This window comes from Alnus glutinosa, chromosome 2 (assembly GCF_958979055.1).
Source record: "Alnus glutinosa chromosome 2, dhAlnGlut1.1, whole genome shotgun sequence".
Lineage (NCBI taxonomy): Eukaryota > Viridiplantae > Streptophyta > Magnoliopsida > Fagales > Betulaceae > Alnus > Alnus glutinosa.
The window spans coordinates 35,633,860-35,640,107 of NC_084887.1; the positions used below are offsets into that span (position 1 = coordinate 35,633,860).

The 6,248-nt window shown below is 36.6% G+C and overlaps 1 pseudogene; it reads right to left on the bottom strand.

Moving 5' to 3' along the window:
* Window positions 1–4,097, bottom strand: LOC133859796 (senescence-associated carboxylesterase 101-like; annotated as a pseudogene).
* Between the last annotated feature and the right edge of the window lie 2,151 nt (window positions 4,098–6,248).

Here is a 6,248-nt window from a genome sequence, read left to right on the forward strand (position 1 = left end):
GGGGACGGTAACCCGTCCCCTGCCAATCAGCCCTCCTTCAGCCAATCTATAGGTAGCCAGTAGCATACTGCTGGAACTATTATTTTTCATGAAGTCAGTGAGTGGAGAAGTATAAGAAGTTCCCATGATGCCTTTTCGGATAATTTTCAAGTACTCTTGACAGCCCTCTTTCAGCCAATCTGTAGGTAGCCAGTAGCATACTGCTGGAACTATTATTTTTCATGAAGTCAGTGAGTGGAGAAGTATAAGAAGTTCCCATGATGCCTTTTCGGATAATTTTCAAGTACTCTTCCCACCATTTCATGAAGTTGCTCCGTGTCAAGAATATCTCATGCGATACTGCCTTATTCTTGATCATACCCCATACATAGGCCTCAGACTCAATCAGGCTCCGTTTATGTTTGTCCATATCGTTCGACTCTCTTTTAGTCAGCACCTCGCACGAAATGAGAGCCTCCTCAACATTTGCCCAAAAGCAAGAATCCTCCGTCAGACGATCCGCCAGGTTTTGTTTCTTCGAATTATTTGGACGGCTTGCATTCTTCTCATCTTCTTCGAGCCATTGCTCCAATTGCTTGTAATGTTTAGACCTTCCTTTAGTTTTGTAGTCTGTTTTGTGGTCGCGGTAGTATTCAGCTATGTCCAGCGGTTCAATCATCCTTCGATAGTTTGTTCCCGGAAAGAGCCAGCGGGCACTAAAGGCGGCGCCATTCCTCTGGGGCTTTTTCTCTACTTCATCAACCGTGTCTATCCAGTAACATGTAAGGAATTTCTTGTACTTTTCTACGAAAAGATCACTTCTATCGCTTGCATTCTTGTAGCAGTCATAGTATCCAATTCCCCTGTCCTTAGAAGACTTCTTGTACCATTCCATTTAGGCCATGTTTACTTTCATTTCATTTAACACATTGGGATCATAACCTTCCCTTCTCCTGATTAACCATTTCCTTTCCTGTTTTTCTGTCTCTCTAACCAGTGTCTTCATGTCAATCCTCTGCTGTTGTAGCTGCTGCTGCAATGATTTTTTTAAAATGAGTTCGTGCTACAAGTAGAGTTTTGGAAAATCTCAAAGACGATTATAAATGGTCATGATTCTTAGCCATGTATGTACCATAGCATTGTTAAAGTATATTTGAATTACACTAAAGTTAGGGATTTGATGAGATTGTATTATCTTTGATGATGATGGGATTAACCTAAGTTTATCTCGATGTAGGTCATGGATCGAACCAAACATGACATATGAGTCAAATAAAGATGAATTATATATGATCCAAATTATGAAATTGACATTGAGCTACCTGTGGTCGCCCCAGTCCGATTGCTGCTAGTTGTGTAACAATGGCTGCCTGTGATGGTTGTGCAATCCATTCATCGACTTTTGTACTATCTTTGCAAATTACTTGACGGTCGAGTTGTTGGACAATATTTCCATAGCCAAATAACTCCCAATCTGGATTTCCAGGACTCTCTAAGTTGGTTGCCACCAACAATGCCAAAATGGATTTAGGGTCCTCAAGATAAGCACAACCCAATTCTGAACACAACAGAAACGTGCCAAAAGGCTTGTATTCATTAGCTGGAGAAGCCGACTCAGGAGCAGCAGGATTGTGGGGTGGAATTAAGATTCTGGGGACTGGATCTTGGTTTGAAACCACATGCAAAAAGTAAGAGTTCCATGCTGAGTATTGTAATATGGCTTCTTGCAGGCCTTCATCACCAATAAGGGGTGACCCAAAAGTGACACAAAGTGAGCGTTTGATGTCTGCTGAATTGATTCTGTCTAGTAGCCATAAGGTGAAGAGAGAGGCAACAGAACCTCCCAGAGAGTGTCCAGTGATAATTAATGGGTTAGAATTGAAAATCTGCATTAAGATATGACTCTTAAAATGTTAACAACAGGTCAAGTGACATCCTCAAAAGTTCTTTCCATCGGTACAATTAAAAAAGGTTCATAATACACACAAAGATCTTATTTACATTGCATAGCTATTCTCCAAACAATAAAATATAATCATGTGATAGTAACTATCGATAAACATATGGACAGAACTAGAAATTTAATGAGACCTAATTTTTTAAAATAAATTTAGAGATTAAAAAACAGTTTTAACAACTTCGTTTTAGAGGTGCACAGCCCCACCAATTTCAAAGTTCCGTTTCTGGATTATACTTGGGTCATTCTTTCATCATCTTATTTTGTAAATTAACTATTAGATTTGTAAAACACACACAAAACTCACATGTGAGATTTTCAAAATGGAAATGTAAGAGAAGGATATGAGAATACAAGAAAGTAGTTCTCTTCTGGATATACAAGTGGTTGTCTTTGTTAACCACCCTCCCACTGCCACCAACCCCTCTGGTTCCCTCCCTCATTGTTCCTTCGGCTCCCAGGAGACCCTATCCTTGGTAGGGCGTCCGCATCGTTGTCCCTCTTGCAGCACGCCAAGACCATCGACATTAGCGAGACCCCATCTCCCAACGCATGGTGTGGTGAGCGCAGAAGATCGCGCACTTGTGGGCCAGCAAGAGGTGGATCTCCCACAACGGCTTGTCGTAGCTAAGTTGTTAGCTGGTCGACAAGTTGGCCAAGTACTGGTTCACTACGGGCTTGTCGTCGTTCTAAACTTCTGGGTCGACATGGGACGGCCCAAGACGATGAAATGGCTGTTCAAGAAATCTCCAGGGTAGAAGAACCTGCCAGAGTTGCGAAAAGTAGGGACCTGGTGCAACGTACTCCTTGAGCTAGCTCCTTCCGACTGGCTTGGCCTGATTGGGCCATGGACTCCGTCGACGAAGAAGCCAAGGTAGGGATGTGAGGGAGTGACGAATTTGTCTAAACTCACTGTTTTGAACAGGGACAATTTTGAAAAGTTTGGCTTTAAGAGGTCACATGCTTTGTACGTGATCTCCTTTCCGTCTCTTTGGACGGACTAAGTGGGCGGAAGGTCCAACGTGAAACAAGTGGACAACATCAGGAGAGTCATCTATCAAAAATTAAACATTAAGTCTCAGATTGCCAATAGGTGGATATATAGGGGGTAAAGTGTAATTTTCCCAAAATAATTCTAATTTTTTTTATAATTTATATCACATCAATCACATTTTATTATTATTTAAACAAAAATTCTACAATTACAATTATTTGCCATACATGCTCAATTTCTTTTTGTTACTTTTTTATATAAATTGTTTATACTATTTAAACACTTCTTATTACTGTTCAAAACTCACCCAAATACTTTTATCAAACACACCCACTACACCTTGAAAACACGTACCAAATGGCTGGTCAAACAGACAAACTATATGGGCATGTAAAAAGTATATATAATTTTCTAGGAACTGGTTCATCCGCAGGCATGCAGTTTGACCGACATCATGCTTAAGTTTTCGCCCAAACTTACAAAAAAAAATAAAAATAAAATAAAGAAAAAGAAAAAGAAAAAAGGGAAACTTTTAAGGAGAGAGAGGTACTTTAGATTTGAAGAAATCCAGGTTATCCAGCTCTTCACGGACACTGTAAAAAAGGTCGATTGCTGGTTTGTGTATGGAGAAACGTGGGTTGGTTTTGGTGCACAAGAATTTAAAGAGAGGAAGAGTTGATGATGAAACGAAGTCTCCTCCTCCTTCTCCTCGAAGATGCTCTTTGGTACAACGAGGCCAAGTAACGAAAGCTATGATTGTACAGTTTGGCTTCCGATCAACTTTGAATCTAACAGAGGAGGACGATGGCGCTTCATTGATTTCTCTGTACAGTCCAGAAATTGCCGCCCATGAATGGTGCAGGACATTAGAGGTCACAACCAAACTTCCCAATTCCAACCCACTGCTAAATCTACAATCCAGAATCAACGAAAAAGAATAGTCAAGAAATTGTGATGCAATCGGATTTCCGCGGTCAACAAACAAAACGAAGAAAAGAAAATTATAATTAAAAAAAAAATGCGATGGGTTTCTTCTTACAAGGGAGATCGGTTCATCCTCTATGGCTTTGTCAGATCCGGTTACAGACAGTGAAAAGCTGAAAACAACTTTGAGTTATTATAAACAATAAGTAAATAACGAGAAATTAGAATCAGTCCAAGTCTTCGGGTCCGTTTGGGTTTGCGATTTCAAAAAGTGCGATTTAAAATAACGATTTTAAAATGTGCGATTTGAAAAAAGTGATTTTTAAAAACGCAGTTAAGCGTTTGGCAAAATCACAGTTTAGCCTTTAAAATCGTGAATTTACCTTTTAAAATTCTGCGTTTTAAAAAAAGCATCATCTTATCTGCGATTTGAAAAAGCAGATTTTCTGCGTTTTCAAATCGCAATTTTTAAAAACGCAGTTCCCAAACGATCTATGTTCTGCGATTTGGTTTAAAATCGCACTTATTGTCTACGAAATCGCAATCCCAAACGCACCCTTCGTCGACTAACCACCGGCTTCACGAGAAATTTCGTCGAATTAGAAATGGACAATGCCTAGAAAGTAGTCAGTTAACAAGTTAAGAATATAATGGAAAAAATGAAAAACAAGTTCAGAATATCGAATAATTTTACTACACAGTAGGATAAGCAATAGCAGTTTTTTTTTTTTTTTTTTTCCTTCAATTTAGAGAATCAATGTATTTTTGATTTCTTATTTAAATAAACTTTATAATAGCTATTTTTTTTAATATTTTTTTATACTATTTAAATACTCTTTCAAATCAATGATGGAAGAAAAAAAATTTTATTTAAATATTCGTTCAAATGATTGTCAAAGGAAAAAGTGAGAAAAAATTATAATTTTTTATATTAAAATAATATTAAATTACCCTTAGGGTAGCACTTTTGGTTTCTTAGGTATTTTCTTGGTTTAGGGAAGACTTCGATTTTGGTAACTTCCTCCCCTCAAGTACGAGGGAAACCTCTTTTTTTTTTTTTTTTTAATTAATTTATTTATTTATTATTTTTTTTTTCTGATGAGTGGTTGTAAAATGTGATTGATGCGATATAAAGTAAAAAAAAATTTATATAGAAAAGTGAAAATAAAAAATAAAAAAATTGTATTGCAGTGGGTTTTTTTTATTTAAATTGTAATAAAAAATTGTTGATGTAATATAAATAATGAAAAAAATTAAAAATGTTTTAAAGTTGATATTTTTAGGGAGAAGTGAAAAGAATGGAAGGGGGAGGGGAGGAAGTTACCAAACGGGAGACAGTTTGTTACAAAGTTTTCTTTTAGAAAATTTCTCTACATTTAAAGGAAAAAATGAGATTTAGATAAACTGTAGTCAGTGCGGTGTTTGTATGAAAAAAAAAAGAACAAAAAAAAGAAAAGGTGAAAGAGGAGTGAGTCGAATGACGGTGCAATTTAAAAATTAAAAGAGTAAATTGAAGTCGTGCGAACACTCAAGAATAAAAAATAGTCTAAACACAAGATGAAGGCATTCTACGGGTTTTTTCAGTGCCAAAATGACACTTTACCTATGTGACGTCCCACATCGCCTGGGAATGAGGATGTGCTTATATGTATAAATGCACCATTTATGACACAACGCGTTTTAAAGCTGTGATGGTTATGAACCTATCAGAACTCCGCAGTTAAGTGAAAACTGTTTTTAGAATTTTTTTTTTTTTTTTAGTGGGGTTCATTTTTGAGAAAATATTTTTTTAGTGGGGTTCAAAATATTTTTACATAAGGGAAGAATACATATTTATAAAAATTATTTTTTATATTTTGAGAAGAAAAAAAAAAAAACAAAACAAAACGAAAGACAGCACACAAAAACTTTAACATACACGGCCGATGTAAATGAAAGTTTAGGATGTCATGTAATTTGAAACTAAGGTAAAGCTTTGTGGTTTATAAAGTAATTGCCAAAATGAAGAAAGAGTCAACGAGTGAGATGTTCTATTGAGGAAGCTTAGTTTACAAGGAATTACAAGTCACCCACAGACCTGAAAAAGACAAAACAAGGGAATTATATACTTTCTTATGCAGAAAGATTGGCCGTTGTATACTTGTGTTGTAGCTTTTAGGTTGGTAAAGCCTAAAGTAATTCTTTTTTCTTTTTTTTTTTTTCTTTTTTTGGGGGGTGGGGTGGGGTTTAAAGCATTTGGATCCTCTCCGGTTAAGAGGAACCGGAGATGAGCCGATTCTTTAGACTAAAGAGTATTTTTGTAATTTTACATAGTTCAACTAGAGAGGATTTTGAACCGGGGTTAAAAGGGTAGAAATACTATTTACATAATCAATAAATTAAATGTTGAACTAT